The following is an 18407-nucleotide window of genomic DNA, read 5'->3' as shown; positions in this document are numbered from 1 at the left end:
CCCAGGATCGTACCAGCTGATGTTCCAGGAAAGGCTGGGCTGCTGAAGGTAAAACGGCTGCTGTGGATACTGGCTGGAACCAGACTGTTGTTGGTACGGAGTGGATACTGGCTGGAACCAGTTAAATAATAAACGAACTTGAGAGCGATGAAATAATAATGAAGTTTGGAGTTTGAGAGCGGTGAAATAATAATACCGGTGGAGAGTGGTAAACTGCAGAAAAGGACACCGGCCCTTTAAGAGAAGCTATACACTGCTGGAAGCTGGGCTGGAAGCAGGTGATTGTTTGAGAGCGGTGAAATAATAATGAAGTTTGGAGTTTGAGAGTGGTGAAATAATAATACCGGTGGAGAGTGGTAAACTGCAGAAAAGGACACCGGCCCTTTAAGAGAAGCCATACACTGCTGGAAGCTGGGCTGGAAGCAGGTGAGTCCAGAATGGATCGGGGAGTCAGGCTACACCGCAGATGGAATGCTGGTGCGGGTCTCTATAGCAGAAGTCTGGAGACAGGAGCTGGAACCTGGAAGACAACCACAGGAGAGAGACAAACTGGAACTAGGTTAGACAACCAAAGCACTGACGCCTTCCTTGCTCAGGCACAGCATACTTATACCTGCAGCAAGGAAGGGGTTGGCTAGGCAATTATGCAAATCAACAATACAGACAGCAGATTGGTGGAAATAATCAGATGACAAAATCCAAGATGGCTGCGCCCATGCAGACACTTGGAGGGAAGTTTGGTTTGTAATCCATGTGAGAATTGAAACAGTAATGGCGACGCCGGCCACAGGAGACAGGAGACGCCAGACTGACAAGCGCACATTTAACCACGCGGGCACAGCGGAGGCCGCGGCTGATGAAATCACCACTCTGACATTCTGCATGTGGAAACTCAGGAACAGCGGAATCCGGTCCTGGAACGCTGAGCCAGCCTTAGGAGGCATCTGAAGGGTAAGTAATGGCGTCCAGATACCCGGATCGTGACAAGCAGATTTGATTTATGACCCATCGGTAGAAACAGTGTTATGATAAGGATTGCAAATGAATTTCATGGCCTGTTTCTTTCACTATTTTTCTCTGTTTCCCCCTCTACCCAGAAACATCCAACCGGAAAAGACGTCAACCATACCCAAATTTTATGTGAATGTATTTTTTTATGTGTCTTACCCTCATCTCTGCAACCTTCAGTTAATGGCACACATAGTCGATAAATGGTATCCACATATAGTAGCACACACATATGTTTCCCCTCCATGTATCATCAGATAAATGTGCTCCCCATTTGTTGGTATAAGAAGCCGAAAAGGTGAGGGTTAAAAGCCCTTGCCCGAAAAGAGCTTGGTAGTGTTTGTTTGCCCATGTACAGACCCTTAATACAGGATGAAAATGTATTTAATGTATACTTCGCAATACCTCGAAGCTTACTTAGAACATATACGGCACGATGATACATGCCCCTCAGACATTAATTCATACATACATGCTTTTTCCTATCTCACTAGGCTATACATTTCCCGCCTACAACTCTCCCCCAGTCATCCGAACTTTGTACATAATGTATAGGTAATATTTTCAGTTTTATTAGTTATGTGTGGCAGTTATTGTTGACTGCCAAAGGGTGGACTGTCGAAGTAAAAAAATATTATAGCCACACGCATCACGTACAAACACCACACAGATGGCCTCCGTGCGGGTGCTTGTTCTGCCGTGTGTGCGCATATTCGCACGTTACATATATTCACTCACGCGGTCCTGCGTATTAGCGCGTGGTATGAGTAAATACGGTCGCATACGCATTCGCATGGAAAAGCCACAAAGATATATCTCATATTTAATCCACATAGTGCATAATTTACACATAGCCCACATGCACACCAGTGAGTTACATTTGCTTTAAAGGTATAACAACAGAGGGATTCAACTTTACAGGATATGAGGGGACAGAATTAGGTTAGGAGGTGGTGTTTGGTATCCAGCTGTACAGTATTTCAAGGGCAATACTCCGATGGTAGTTTGCAGAAAGTAGCACGCTTCTGCGCATATCTATGCACAGGAACAGAATATTAATATTAACTGTATTTACTGTACACTTGATATTCTGCGGGAACCCAGTGGAGGACATCTGCAACTGCACCTGGACCAGGCATCACCCACCTATTCAAACTGACCTATGACCCCTCCTGTACTGGTGAAGAGATTACAGTTTCCATTGTTTCATGATTTAGACTAATGTATGAAAGCCAAGCCTCCTCGCCGGTCAGTCACATTCTCTGAAGGTCATATATCCAGATTGACTGAGGACCGGATCAAGGTGGCGCAGGCGAACAAACGTATGTATCCATTGATTGTAGCTTTTCTCTTATGTGATTGTATTTCTGTTGAACCCCCTTTTTAGTAAATATTTGTTGCTGGGTTGGACCTCAACATTGCATAAACAATTGGTGTCGCATTCCTTTCCTGTTAGGGGTTATAAAGTGTATTCCGCCACACGTGTAGCTACTTTGTGCTATCAGCGTGACGGCGTGCAACGTGTACGCATTTGTTAGGGGTTATACACACACACGCGCGCTTAACAGTCGCAGCGGCTTGAACATTTGTGTATTTAAGGTATTGCTCTTTTCCTGAAAGTTAATCGAACTTAACAATGCTAATTCCCGGCACATGCGCGGTAGTGATCTCTGGACGCGGAGACCATTTTGGTTTTCCAGTCTCTATAGCAACCCGGCAGGTGTGATGTATGCCGGGATAGCTGCGGGAGGGGGGAGCCGGAGCACAGGATGGACAATGCTGCAGCGGAGTCCTGTCTCTATAGCAACTCGGCTGCTGTGATGCATGCCGGGATTGCTACGGGAGGGGGGAGCCGGAGCGCTGGACGGACTCCACTGCAGCGGTGTCCTAACCTCTGCTCGGAGCAGACGAGGCCAGTATAGGTAAGCGAGCGCTATTTCAGAAATATCGCTCGTTGTTAAATACACTTTAGTGTGCAGCAGTATAGAGAAAATGAAAGGCTAATAGCGCTGCTAGTTAGCAGCGGTATTAGCTTTGTTAAATAGAAATTGGTCCCATTTACCACCTAAAACGAGTTTCCAGCAAGGAAACTCGTTGATAAATGGGGGCCAATGGGGGTAATTCTGAGTTGATCGCAGCAGCAAATTTGTTAGCAATTGGGCAAAACCATGTGCACTGCAGGGGAGGCAGATATAACATGTGCAGAGAGAGTTAGATTTGGGTGGGTTATTTTATTTCTGTGCAGGGTAAATACTGGCTGCTTTATTTTTACACTGCAATTTAGATTTCAATTTGAACACACCACACCCAAATCTAACAGAATTACCATGTCAGCTGGGCCATGTTATACGGGCCTCAGTCACATGTGTAATAGAATGAATGGGCTACTGTGAGGTATAGCTGTCAGACTGGTGCACCCCCCCCGAGCCCTGTAATATCCAGGACAATGTTCCATGAGGAATATTGCTGACTGCATGTTATGTGACATGTAACATATAACACGGAACCCTGTATATACATACAAGGATGGCTCCTGGGGACCATCATTAGGTCTCACGCTGAGGAGGCCATCACACAACTCCAGACAGTAAGGGTGGGTACACACTGAAAGATATATCTGCCGATCAATTGATCGGCAGATATATCTATAGACGGATTGGGCAGTGGACACACGCCCGCCCAGTTCAGCTGTCAATCAACGCCGGCCGCCGCAGCATGTGTACGGGCGGTCGGCTGAACGCCCGTACACACACAGCGACGCGCCAATATATCGGTAGAAATATTGGCCGTCGGCTGTGCTGCGGGGCCGACGCGATACATCTGTAAACGATGGAGTTCACAGACGTATCGGCCGTACACACTGGCCGACGGACCCGCGATATATATCGGCTGTTAAAGAGAACGGCCGATATATCGGCCAGTGTGTACGGGCCTTAAGACAGAAGTCTGATGCCGGCAGGTTAGTGTGCGCACTGCAGGTAGGTGACCAGGACTGCTCTAGCACCTGCGCAGTGGGATGTTCCTCACCAGTGGCAGCCGCCTCTCCCGGGATGTACCGCGCCCCCTAGTACTCAGCTGGCCCCTGGACAGGATCCCAGCAGTATAGCGTTGCTAACAACACCAGTGTTTTTGGGGCTGTTCCACCGGTGGGCCGTAGAGTCCCGTGGGGAAGGTGGGAAGGGGCATTATCACCACTGCTTGTAAATCAGTGCCATCTGAGTACTGCTCTGCTTAGCATGGCATCTATTCACACTGAGGGGTGTGGCATGGGGCAGCACAGCACCACGGAGAGTGCAGGGTACACGCCCACAGTGATGGAAACGGGGGTAATGCTGTGAGGCCCCACCCCTTCATAACAAGGCCACCCCCCCTTTTCTATGGCGCACACCAGAGGTGTGCAAGAGATCTCACTATCATATATAGCAATGGTGGGAGGAATGCCAGCGCAGACAGGAGCAGGAGATGGACACTGGGCCTGACTCCTTCCTGATCGCTGCTCTGCGGGCGAACAGGTAATAACTGCGCATGTGTATGCACCGCACGTCGGACAACAACGGGCATCGCCGGTCAGCGTTAGGATGATGCGAAAATTCCGATCGCCACCGGGCGATCGCAAGGTGAACTGACCGTTTCCTTGGAGTGTTCTGGAAAGTGCAGGCGTTCCCAAGCGTTTTCAGGGAGGGTGTCTGACGTCAGCTCCCCCCCATCAGCCCGTTCTCATCGCACTGGAGGAGTAAGTCCTGGGCTGCGCACAGACTGCACACACTGGATTTAGGAAGCTCGGCGTACACATAGCATCGTACACTTGGACGGGAAATTTACACTCCCCCTGGAGGCGGCGACTATCTGATCACAGGACAGCAAAAAACGCAGCCCGGCGATCAGGTCTGAATGACCCCCTTTGGTCACATGCAGGCACAGGTCTGGGCAGGATGAAGGCTGGAGCAATGGTCAGTACACAACAGCCAGTGAGGAGCCAGATAATGTATCAGCTGCAGAGGAATCCCTGTCAGCTCACGGGGGAGGGGTGTCTCCCTGCCTGCCCCTGACTCCTCCCTCTTGTACCGCGCACAGGAGAGGGGTGTCTCCCTACCTGCCTCTGACTCCTCCCCCTTGCACCGCACATTGGAGAGGGGTGTCTTCCTTCCTGTCCCTGACTCATCTTCCCCATGCACTGCACACGGGGAGGGGTGTCTCCCTGCCTGCCCCTGACTCCTCCCTCTTGTACCGAGCACAGGAGAGGGGTGTCTCCCTACCTGCCTCTGACTCCTCCCCCTTGCACCGCACATTGGAGAGGGGTGTCTTCCTGCCTGCCCCTGACTCATCTTCCCCATGCACTGCACACGGGGGAGGGATGTCTCCCTGCTTGCCCCTGACTCCTCCCTTTTGCACCGCGCACGGGAGCGGGATGTCTCGCTGCCTGCCCCTGACTCCTCCCTCTTGTACCACGCACGGGAGAGGGGTGTCTCGCTGCCTGCCCCTGACTCCTCCCGCTTGTACTGCGCACGGGAGAGGGGTGTGTCCCTGCCTGCCTGCTAAAGTACAGATTGTGGGCCTAATTCAGGCCTGATCGCTCCTCTGCGAATTTGCAGAGGTTTGCGATCGGATAGTCGCCGCTGTGAGTGAATACCCGCCCCGTGCAAGTCTGCGTACGCTGTGCTAAAAGCTTTGCAAACGCCGGTCAGCTGCAAATCCGTTCACAACTCGCTCACCATCAAATGATCTTTCCAGTCTGTGCGTAGCCCAGGACTTACTCCTACACTGCGATGAGAAGAGGCTGATCGGGGCCGGAGCTGACGTCACACACCCACCCTGAAAACGCTTGGGCACGCCTGTGTTTTTCCTGACACTCCCAGGAAACGGCCAGTTACCACCCACATACGCCCGCTTCCTGTCAATCAGCCTGCGTTCACCTAGCGATCAGAAAAGTTACTGGATTTTATCGGTTTGGCCTCGCGCATGGCATTATATTCTGTACGCATACGAGGTTGATCAATTATTGGCGCCTTGCGTATTCGCACAACAGCGACCAGGTGTGAATTAGGCGCAGTAAGCTTTCCGGAGCAGCGCAGCCCTCTATTAGGGTACAGGCTGCAGCCAGCGCGGATGTCGTCCTTATAGTTACCGTACAAGACATGCGCAATTGTTTCTTCATTGTTTGAGAAGTTCCTTTTGGTTTCCATCCTGAGTTATTTCATGTCTGTTTCTACTGGAATGTTCTGCACTATATGTCCTGGAATGTTCTACACTATATGTCCTGGAATGTTCTGCACTATATGTCCTGGAATGTTCTGCACTATATGTCCTGCAATGTTCTGCACTATATGTCCTGGAATGTTCTGCACTATATGTCCTGGAATGTTCTGCACTATATGTCCTGGAATGTTCTGCACTATATGTCCTGGAATGTTCTGCACTATATGTCCTGCAATGTTCTGCACTATATGTCCTGGAATGTTCTGCACTATATGTACTGGAATGTTCTGCACTATATGTCCTGGAATGTTCTGCACTATCTGCCCTGGAATGTTCTGCACTATCTGCCCTGGAATGTTCTGCACTATATGTCCTGGAATGTTCTGCACTATATGTCCTGGAATGTTCTGCACTATATGTCCTGGAATGTTCTGCACTATATGTCCTGGAATGTTCTACACTATATGTCCTGGAATGTTCTGCACTATATGTCCTGGAATGTTCTACACTATATGTCCTGGAATGTTCTGCACTATCTGTCCTGGAATGTTCTGCACTATATGTCCTGGAATGTTCTGCACTATATGTCCTGGAATGTTCTGCACTATATGTCCTGGAATGTTCTGCACTATATGTCCTGGAATGTTCAGCACTATATGTCCTGGAATTTTCTGCACTATATGTTCTGTAATGTTCTGCACTATCTGTCCTGAAATGTTCTGCACTATCTGTCCTGGAATGTTCTGCACTATATGTCCTGGAATGTTCTGCACTACGGGGGTTATTCCGAGGTGATCGCTCGTTAGCAGTTTTTAGCAGCCGTGCAAACGCTATGCCGCCTCCCGCTGGGAGTGTATTTTAGCTTAGCAGAAGTGCGAATGAAAGGATCGCAGAGCGGCTACGGAAAAAGAATTGTGCAGTTCTAGAGTAGCTCAAAACCTACTCAGCGCTTGCGCTCACTTCAGACTGTTCAGTTCCTGATTTGACGTCACAAACACGCCCTGCGTTCGCCCAGCCACGCCTGCGTTTTTCCGCACACTCCCTGAAAACGGTCAGTTGACACCCAGAAACGCCCTCTTCATGTCAATCACTCTGTGGCCAGCAGTGCGACTGAAAAGCTTCGCTAGACCTTGTGTAAAAATATATAATCCGTTGTGAAAGTACGTTGCGCGTGCGCATTGCGCCGCATGCGCAGAAGTGCCGTGTTTTTGCATCATCACTGCACAGCGAACATTTTCAGCTAGCGATCAATTCGGAATGACCCCCATAATGTCTCCAGTATAGTGCCAGATACACATAATAACCCCAGTAGTGCAGTGCCAGATACACACGATATGCCCCCCAGCAGTGCCAGATACACACAACATGCCCCCAGCAGTGCCAGATACACACAACATGCCCCCCAGCAGTGCCAGATACACACAATATGCCCCCCAGCAGTGCCAGATACACACGACATGCCCCCCAGCAGTGCCATATACACACAACATGCCCCCCAGCAGTGCCAGATACACACGATATGCCCCCCAGCAGTGCCAGATACACACAACATGCCCCCCAGCAGTGCCAGATACACACGACATGCCCCCCAGCAGTGCCATATACACACAATATGCCCTGCAGCAGTGCCAGATACACACGATATGCCCCCCAGCAGTGCCAGATACACACAATATGCCTCGCAGCAGTGCCAGATACACACAATATGCCCCCCAGCAGTGCCAGATACACATAATATGCCCCCAGCAGTGCCAGATACACATGATATGCCCCCCAGCAGTGCCAGATACACATGATATGCCCCCAGCAGTGCCAGATACACATGATATGCCCCCCAGCAGTGCCACACACAACATGCCCCCCAGCAGTGCCAGATACACACGATATGCCCCCCAGCAGTGCCAGATACACACAATATGCCTCGCAGCAGTGCCAGATACACACAATATGCCCCCCAGCAGTGCCAGATACACATGATATGCCCCCAGCAGTGCCAGATACACATGATATGCCCCCAGCAGTGCCAGATACACATGATATGCCCCCCAGCAGTGCCAGATACACATGATATGCCCCCAGCAGTGCCAGATACACATGATATGCCCCCAGCAGTGCCAGATACACATGATATGCCCCCCAGCAGTGCCAGATACACATGATATGCCCCCAGCAGTGCCAGATACACATGATATGCCCCCAGCAGTGCCAGATACACATGATATGCCCCCCAGCAGTGCCAGATACACATGATATGCCCCCAGCAGTGCCAGATACACATGATATGCCCCCCAGCAGTGCCAGATACACATGATATGCCCCCAGCAGTGCCAGATACACAGGATATGCCCCCCAGCAGTGCCAGATACACATGATATGCCCCCCAGCAGTGCCAGATACACATGATATGGCCAGATACACATGATATGCCCCCAGCAGTGCCAGATACACATAATATGCCCCCAGCAGTGCCAGATACACACGATATGCCCCCAGCAGTGCCAGATACACATGATATGCCCCCCAGCAGTGCCAGATACACATGATATGCCCCCCAGCAGTGCCAGATACACATGATATGCCCCCAGCAGTGCCAGATACACATGATATGCCCCCCAGCAGTGCCAGATACACATGATATGCCCCCAGCAGTGCCAGATACACATGATATGCCCCCCAGCAGTGCCAGATACACACAATATGCCTTGCAGCAGTGCCAGATACACACAATATGCCCCCCAGTAGTGCCAGATACACACAATATGCCCCCCAGCAGTGCCAGATACACACGACATGCCCCCCAGCAGTGCCATATACACACGACATGCCCCCCAGCAGTGCCAGATACACACGATATGCCCCCCAGCAGTGCCAGATACACACAACATGCCCCCCAGCAGTGCCAGATACACACGACATGCCCCCCAGCAGTGCCATATACACACAATATGCCCTGCAGCAGTGCCAGATACACACGATATGCCCCCCAGCAGTGCCAGATACACACAATATGCCTCGCAGCAGTGCCAGATACACACAATATGCCCCCCAGCAGTGCCAGATACACATAATATGCCCCCAGCAGTGCCAGATACACATGATATGCCCCCCAGCAGTGCCAGATACACATGATATGCCCCCAGCAGTGCCAGATACACATGATATGCCCCCCAGCAGTGCCACACACAACATGCCCCCCAGCAGTGCCAGATACACACGATATGCCCCCCAGCAGTGCCAGATACACACAATATGCCTCGCAGCAGTGCCAGATACACACAATATGCCCCCCAGCAGTGCCAGATACACATGATATGCCCCCAGCAGTGCCAGATACACATGATATGCCCCCAGCAGTGCCAGATACACATGATATGCCCCCCAGCAGTGCCAGATACACATGATATGCCCCCAGCAGTGCCAGATACACATGATATGCCCCCAGCAGTGCCAGATACACATGATATGCCCCCCAGCAGTGCCAGATACACATGATATGCCCCCAGCAGTGCCAGATACACATGATATGCCCCCAGCAGTGCCAGATACACATGATATGCCCCCCAGCAGTGCCAGATACACATGATATGCCCCCAGCAGTGCCAGATACACATGATATGCCCCCCAGCAGTGCCAGATACACATGATATGCCCCCAGCAGTGCCAGATACACAGGATATGCCCCCCAGCAGTGCCAGATACACATGATATGCCCCCCAGCAGTGCCAGATACACATGATATGGCCAGATACACATGATATGCCCCCAGCAGTGCCAGATACACATAATATGCCCCCAGCAGTGCCAGATACACACGATATGCCCCCAGCAGTGCCAGATACACATGATATGCCCCCCAGCAGTGCCAGATACACATGATATGCCCCCCAGCAGTGCCAGATACACATGATATGCCCCCAGCAGTGCCAGATACACATGATATGCCCCCCAGCAGTGCCAGATACACATGATATGCCCCCAGCAGTGCCAGATACACATGATATGCCCCCCAGCAGTGCCAGATACACACGATATGCCCCCCAGCAGTGCCAGATACACACAATATGCCTCACAGCAGTGCCAGATACACACAATATGCCCCCCAGTAGTGCCAGATACACATGATATGCCCCCAGCAGTGCCAGATACACATGATATGCCCCCAGCAGTGCCAGATACACATGATATGCCCCCCAGCAGTGCCAGATACACATGATATGCCCCCAGCAGTGCCAGATACACATGATATGCCCCCCAGCAGTGCCAGATACACATGATATGCCCCCAGCAGTGCCAGATACACATGATATGCCCCCAGCAGTGCCAGATACACATGATATGCCCCCCAGCAGTGCCAGATACACACGATATGCCCCCCAGCAGTGCCAGATACACACGATATGCCCCCCAGCAGTGCCAGATACACATAATATGCCCCCAGCAGTGCCAGATACACATGATATGCCCCCCAGCAGTGCCAGATACACATGATATGCCCCCCAGCAGTGCCAGATACACATGATATGCCCCCAGCAGTGCCAGATACACACGATATGCCCCCCAGCAGTGCCAGATACACACAATATGCCTCGCAGCAGTGCCAGATACACACAATATGCCCCCCAGCAGTGCCAGATACACATGATATGCCCCCAGCAGTGCCAGATACACATGATATGCCCCCAGCAGTGCCAGATACACATGATATGCCCCCAGCAGTGCCAGATACACATATTATGCCCCCCCAGCAGTGCCAGATACACATGATATGCCCCCAGCAGTGCCAGATACACATGATATGCCCCCCAGCAGTGCCAGATACACACGATATGCCCCCCAGCAGTGCCAGATACACACAATATGCCTCGCAGCAGTGCCAGATACACACAATATGCCCCCCAGCAGTGCCAGATACACATAATATGCCCACAGCAGTGCCAGATACACATGATATGCCCCCCAGCAGTGCCAGATACACATGATATGCCCCCAGCAGTGCCAGATACACATGATATGCCCCCCAGCAGTGCCAGATACACACAACATGCCCCCAGCAGTGCCAGATACACACGATATGCCCCCCAGCAGTGCCAGATACACACAATATGCCTCGCAGCAGTGCCAGATACACACAATATGCCCCCCAGCAGTGCCAGATACACATGATATGCCCCCAGCAGTGCCAGATACACATGATATGCCCCCAGCAGTGCCAGATACACATGATATGCCCCCCAGCAGTGCCAGATACACATGATATGCCCCCAGCAGTGCCAGATACACATGATATGCCCCCAGCAGTGCCAGATACACATGATATGCCCCCAGCAGTGCCAGATACACATGATATGCCCCCCAGCAGTGCCAGATACACATGATATGCCCCCCAGCAGTGCCAGATACTCATGATATGGCCAGATACACATGATATGCCCCCCAGCAGTGCCAGATACACATGATATGCCCCCCAGCAGTGCCAGATACACATGATATGCCCCCCAGCAGTGCCAGATACACATGATATGCCCCCCAGCAGTGCCAGATACACATGATATGCCCCCTGCAGTGCCAGATACACACGATATGCCCCCCAGCAGTGCCAGATACACACAATATGCCTTGCAGCAGTGCCAGATACACACAATATGCCCCCCAGCAGTGCCAGATACACATGATATGCCCCCAGCAGTGCCAGATACACATGATATGCCCCCAGCAGTGCCAGATACACATGATATGCCCCCCAGCAGTGCCAGATACACATGATATGCCCCCCAGCAGTGCCAGATACACATGATATGCCCCCCAGCAGTGCCAGATACACACAATATGCCTCGCAGCAGTGCCAGATACACACAATATGCCCCCCAGCAGTGCCAGATACACATGATATGCCCCCAGCAGTGCCAGATACACATGATATGCCCCCAGCAGTGCCAGATACACATGATATGCCCCCAGCAGTGCCAGATACACATATTATGCCCCCCAGCAGTGCCAGATACACATGATATGCCCCCAGCAGTGCCAGATACACATGATATGCCCCCCAGCAGTGCCAGATACACACGATATGCCCCCCAGCAGTGCCAGATACACACAATATGCCTCGCAGCAGTGCCAGATACACACAATATGCCCCCCAGCAGTGCCAGATACACATAATATGCCCCCAGCAGTGCCAGATACACATGATATGCCCCCCAGCAGTGCCAGATACACATGATATGCCCCCAGCAGTGCCAGATACACATGATATGCCCCCCAGCAGTGCCAGATACACACAACATGCCCCCCAGCAGTGCCAGATACACACGATATGCCCCCCAGCAGTGCCAGATACACACATGCCCCCCAGCAATGCCATATACACACAATATGCCCTGCAGCAGTGCCAGATACACACGATATGCCCCCCAGCAGTGCCAGATACACACAACATGCCCCTAGCAGTGCCAGATACACACGACATACCCCCCAGCAGTGCTAGATACACACAATATGCCTCGCAGCAGTGCCAGATACACACAATATGCCCCCCAGCAGTGCCAGATACACATAATATGCCCCCAGCAGTGCCAGATACACATGATATGCCCCCCAGCAGTGCCAGATAAACATGATATGCCCCCAGCAGTGCCAGATACACATGATATGCCCCCCAGCAGTGCCAGATACACATGATATGCTCCGCAGCAGTGCCAGATACTTACACGATATGCCCACAGCAGTGCCAGATACACATGATATGCCCCCAGCAGTGCCAGATACACATGATATGCCCCCAGCAGTGCCAGATACACATGATATGCTCCGCAGCAGTGCCATATTCTTACACGATATGCCCCCAGCAGTGCCAGATACACATGATATGCCCCCCAGCAGTGCCAGATACACATGATATGCCCCCAGCAGTGCCAGATACACATGATATGCTCCGCAGCAGTGCCAGATACTTACACGATATGCCCACAGCAGTGCCAGATACACATGTCCCCACACAGTGCCAGATATACCCCCAGTGCCAGATACACATGTCCCCCAGTGCCAGATATACCCCCAGTGCCAGATACACATGTCCCCCAGTGCCAGATATACCCCCAGTGCCAGATACACATGTCCCCCAGTGCCAGATATACCCCCAGTGCCAGATACACATGTCCCCACAGTGCCAGCTATGCCCCCAGTGCTGCTCACCGCGCGTCTCTTGTTGTGAAGGGCGGGGAGGAGGCTGCTGCTGCTCTTAAGTTGAGGTTGGGGAGGAGAGCGCTGTGTGCGCCTCTCCTACCCCTTAGTCTCCGGCAGCCGCGGCGGTGTCTAACTCCAACTAGGCGCCGGTCTGCGAGCCAATCAAAGCTCGCGGTCCGGCAGCCAATCAGGAGCCTCAGCTGCTGGACCGCGAGCTCTGGTTGGCTCACGGGCCAGCATCGGTTAGCAGGGAGGGGGTTAGGGCTGTGGGATGTGATGCAGTGTACGTCTCTGCTAGGAGGAGGACACTGCTGCTGCTGTAAGGACAGCTCCAGGCTCCAATATGGCGGCCGGAGCTAGCGGCGCCCATAAAGTGTGGCGCCATGTTCTTCCGCTCTATTGGAACGTGCCTGGAGCCGGCCCTGGTTCTACACTATATGTCCTGGAATGTTCTGCACTATATGTCCTGGAATGTTCTACACCAGAGGTTCTCAAACTCGGTCCTCAGGACCCCACACAGTGCATGTTTTGCAGGTCTCCTCACAGAATCGCAAGTGAAATAATTAGCTCCACCTGTGGACCTTTTAAAATGTGTCAGTGAGTAATTAATACACCTGTGCACCTGCTGGGTTACCTGCAAAACATGCACTGTGTGGGGTCCCGAGGACCGAGTTTGAGAACCTCTGTTCTACACTATATGTCCTGGAATGTTCTGCACTATATGTCCTGGAATGTTCTACACTATATGTCCTGGAATGTTCTGCACTATATGTCCTGGAATGTTCTGCAATATATGTCCTGCAATGTTCTGCACTATATGTCCTGGAATGTTCTGCACTATATGTACTGGAATGTTCTGCACTATATGTCCTGGAATGTTCTGCAATATATGTCCTGCAATGTTCTACACTATATGTCCTGGAATGTTCTGCAATATATGTCTTGGAATGTATTGCACTATATGTCCTGCAATGTTCTGCACTATATGTCCTGGAATGTATTGCACTATCTGTCCTGGAATGTTCTGCAATATATGTCCTGCAATGTTCTGCACTATATGTTTTGTAATGTTGTGCACTATGGGGGTCATTCCGAGTTGATCGCTAGCTGCATTTATTCGTAGCGCAGCGATCAGGCTAAAAAATGGCAGTTCTGCGCATGCGTATGCGGCGCGATGTACGGGCACAACGAATGATGTAGTTTCACACAAGGTCTAGCGAAGCTTTTCAGTCGCACTGCTGGCCGCAGAGTGATTGACATGAAGAGGGCGTTTCTGGGTGGCAACTGACCGTTTTCAGGGAGTGTTCGGAAAAACGCAGGCGTGCCAGGGAAAATGCAGGCGTGGCTGGGCGAATGCAGGGCGTGTTTGTGACGTCAAAACAGGAACTGAACAGTCTGAAGTGTTCGCAAGCGCTGAGTAGGTTTTGAGCTACTCTAAAACTGCACAAAAAAACTTTGCCGCCGCTCTGCGATACAAGCGATCGCACTTCTGCTAAGCTAAAATACACTCCCAGTGAGAGGCGGCATAGCGTTTACACGGCTGCTAAAAACTGCTAGCGAGCGATCAACTCGGAATGACCACCTATATGTCCTGGAATGTTCTGCACTATACAATATGTCCTGCAATGTTCTGCACTATATGTCCTGGAATGTTCTGCACTATATGTCCTGCAATGTTCTGCACTATATGTCCTGCAATGTTCTACACTATATGTCCTGGAATGTTCTGCACTATACAGTATGTCCTGCAATGTTCTGCACTATATGTACTGGAATGCTCTGCACTATACAATATGTCCTGCAATGTTCTGCACTATATGTCCTGAAATGTTCTGCACTATATGTGCTGGAATGTTCTGCACTATATGTCCTGCAATGTTCTGCACTATATGTACTGGAATGTTCTGCACTATATGTACTGGAATGTTCTACACTATATGTCCTGCAATGTTCTACACTAGATGTCCTGGAATGTTCTGCACTATATGTCCTGGAATGTTCTGCACTATATGTGCTGGAATGTTCTGCACTATACAGTATGTCCTGCAATGTTCTGCACTATATGTCCTGGAATGTTCTGCACTATATGTTCTGGAATGTTCTGCACTATATGTCCTGGAATGTTCTGCACTATATGTCCTGCAATGTTCTACACTATATGTCCTGGAATGTTCTGCACTATATGTCCTGGAATGTTCTGCACTATATGTCCTGCAATGTTCTACACTAGATGTCCTGGAATGTTCTGCACTATATGTCCTGGAATGTTCTGCACTATATGTGCTGGAATGTTCTGCACTATATGTCCTGCAATGTTCTACACTATATGTACTGGAATGTTCTGCACTATATGTACTGGAATGTTCTGCACTATATGTACTGGAATGTTCTGCACTATATGTACTGGAATGTTCTGCACTATATGTCCTGCAATGTTTTGCACTATATGTACTGGAATGTTCTGCACATTGGCGTTTCTACCATGGGTGCAATGCGTGTGGTGCACACGGGCCTCTGGGTCCAGGGGGGCCCACACCGCACACATTGCACCCATGCTGTGTTAAAACTTACCTTCAGGAGTCCCGCAACGGGCGCTGAAGCCGCAGCAGTCGCGTCAAAAGTCCACCCCAAAATGGCCGCCGCACATGCGCAGTAGCAAATTAGTCTCCGGAACATGGTGGTCGCCATGTTTCCAGAGACTTGCGCACGCACAGTAGACTCCAGCAGCCTACGGGCTGCTTCACACTAACCGGTTTTCACCGGCCGGCAACAAGCTGATCGGCTTTTTACCTTGCAGCGTTTTCGGTGATATATGAAAACACACGGCTCCTTTCACACAGCACGGCCCCGGCAGCCGGAAATATCCACTGATGGATATTACACACACCGGTTTTCACCGGATGGGAATGGGAACTTTCACACACAGCGGGTGTTTTTAAGCCGGTCCCGCTGCTGCGCCTGCGCACAGCATTAAAAACGTCTCAAAGCCGCGGCGTGTGAGAGACCCTGCCGGATGGCAAAAAGCCGGACAAAGTTTGTGCGGCTTTTTGCCATCCGGTGAAAACCGGGTAGTGTGAACAGCCCTACGGCGCCGTGGAGACGAGGGGGCCCAGCCGGAGTCTGCACACGAGCCCCCTCCTCTCATAAAACGCCCCCGGCTCTGCACTATATGTCCAAGAATGTTCTGCATTATATGTCCTGGAATCAGAGGCGTCGCTCTGCCCCTTTACACCCGGTGCGGCGGGTTAAAAAGGGGGCGTGACTTCGCAGGACGGGGCGTGACTTCGCATGGACAGGGCGTGACTTCGCATGGACAGGGGAGTGGCTAGCCATCCCAACCCCTGTTTTCATCACGCCGGGGGTCCGGGAGGAGCGGGCTGCCCCGGGGAGTGCTCTTGCTGCAGTACCGGCTCCTGCTCAGTGACAGGAGCTGTCCCTTGGGTGTCACCCCTCGGCGGGTGACACCCAGGTGCAGGCTGCACCCCCCTTCTGACGCCACTGCCTGGAATGTTCTGCACTTTAGGGTCTGTGTACTAAGCCTTGGATGGAGATAAAGTCCCAACCAACCAGCTCCCTTTCTGCCGCTGACACGCCCGGGAGGACTAATTCGCCTTCTCATGGCTTTGGCCCGGCCCCCCATATGGGCATGACAGTTGGGAGCTGATTGGCTGGTGTTTTGTCTCCGCCCACTTTCTCTGTAGCCAAGGCTTAGTACATGCACCCCTGTATGTCCTGTTATGTCAGCTGTTATGTCGGCACTAAGGACGCAGGTCATTATGTACACACATGCACTGCAGTTGTGACCCTCTAGGCTGCGGAGCTGCTGATGTCGGCACACACATCGCGCACACATTCGCAGCCTGTACGCAAGAACTAGGATCACCGGGTCGGTTTATGGCTATGCCGACTGGACATGGCGGTAGTGACGCAGACGCCATGGTTTTACACATACAAACTCGCAGCTGATGGCAGATGAACGCCCGGAAAGGTGCCAGGACCACCTGCATCTTCCACTAACACCCCCCAGGCGCTTCCTGTCACTTTTCTATGAAATCCTCATTATAAGCAGGATGGCGGCAGCACCTCGGCACTTGCGCAGTGCGATCGTAGCCGATAATCTCTCCATTGCGTCTATGGACACGCAGCGCAGCAGGTGGATACTGAGGCCCAGGGAAGGCGACCAGGGACGCTGTCACTGATGATGATGACTGTGTATAGCCAGGATGGGGCTCTACATTGTGGTTAGTGATAGTAGTCGCCCCCTATCGGCAGCTGCTGGCACAGGAGGAGGCGAAGGGGAAAGCGAGCGCCACCCGCCGGCTGTACTGAGGAAACACAGGCACAGCGAGACAGGCGCATGCGCAGTAGCAGCTGCGGGCACATGATAGAAGCAGAGCACCACCTGCCGTTTGTACTGAGGAAATACAGGCACAGCGAGACGGCGAAAGCGCAGTAGCAGCCGCGGGCACATGATTGAAGCAGAGCACCACCTGCCGGCTGTCCTGAGGAAACACAGGTACAGCGAGACCGGCGAAAACGCATAATGGGGGGAGGAGGAGAGCACTACCTGCCGACTGTACCGAGGAAACACAGGCACAGCGAGAATAGAGCATGCGCAGTAGCAGCTGATGGCTCATAATGGAAGGAGAGCGCCACCAGCCGGCTGTACTGAGGGGACGCAGTCACAGCTACAAAGGCGCATGCGCAGCAACACCAGGTAGTTCCTGACTCTGGAAACTGCAAGTCCCAGAATCCGGCGGCTGTCATGTGACTCCTGTGTCTGCTCCTGCTGGCCTGAGGGTGAGTGTCACTGTGCAGGGGGGGCGGGGGTCTGGCGGGGGTCTCTCCCTGTAAAAGAGAGTAGTTCGCGTGTGAGCAGACACTCCTCACGATACACCCCTGCATTATACTGTGTGACCCCTGCATTATAGGTGTAGGTGGTGGAGAGTGACCCCAGATCTGCATTATAGGTGTAGGAGGGGGAGAGTGACCCCAGATCTGCATTATAGGTGTAGGAG

At 51.9% G+C, this 18407-nt stretch overlaps 1 protein-coding gene across 3 annotated transcripts in view; it reads left to right on the top strand.

Moving 5' to 3' along the window:
• Positions 1-17788: 17788 nt before the first annotated feature.
• FCSK (fucose kinase) overlaps positions 17789-18407 on the top strand; it is a 144300-nt gene continuing 143681 nt past the window's right edge. The window contains exon 1 of one of the 3 annotated variants that reach the window (XM_063945868.1): positions 17789-17905. The gene's annotated coding sequence lies outside the window, so the exon portion shown is untranslated. Of the gene's footprint in view, positions 17906-17934; positions 18190-18407 lie in introns of those variants that run through there. The other 2 variants (XM_063945867.1, XM_063945870.1) reach the window with 2 other exon arrangements.

Source organism: Pseudophryne corroboree, chromosome 11 (genome assembly GCF_028390025.1).
Source record: "Pseudophryne corroboree isolate aPseCor3 chromosome 11, aPseCor3.hap2, whole genome shotgun sequence".
NCBI lineage: Eukaryota > Metazoa > Chordata > Amphibia > Anura > Myobatrachidae > Pseudophryne > Pseudophryne corroboree.
Note: the sequence above shows the minus strand (reverse complement) of the source record. Positions and strands in the feature narration are given on the sequence as shown.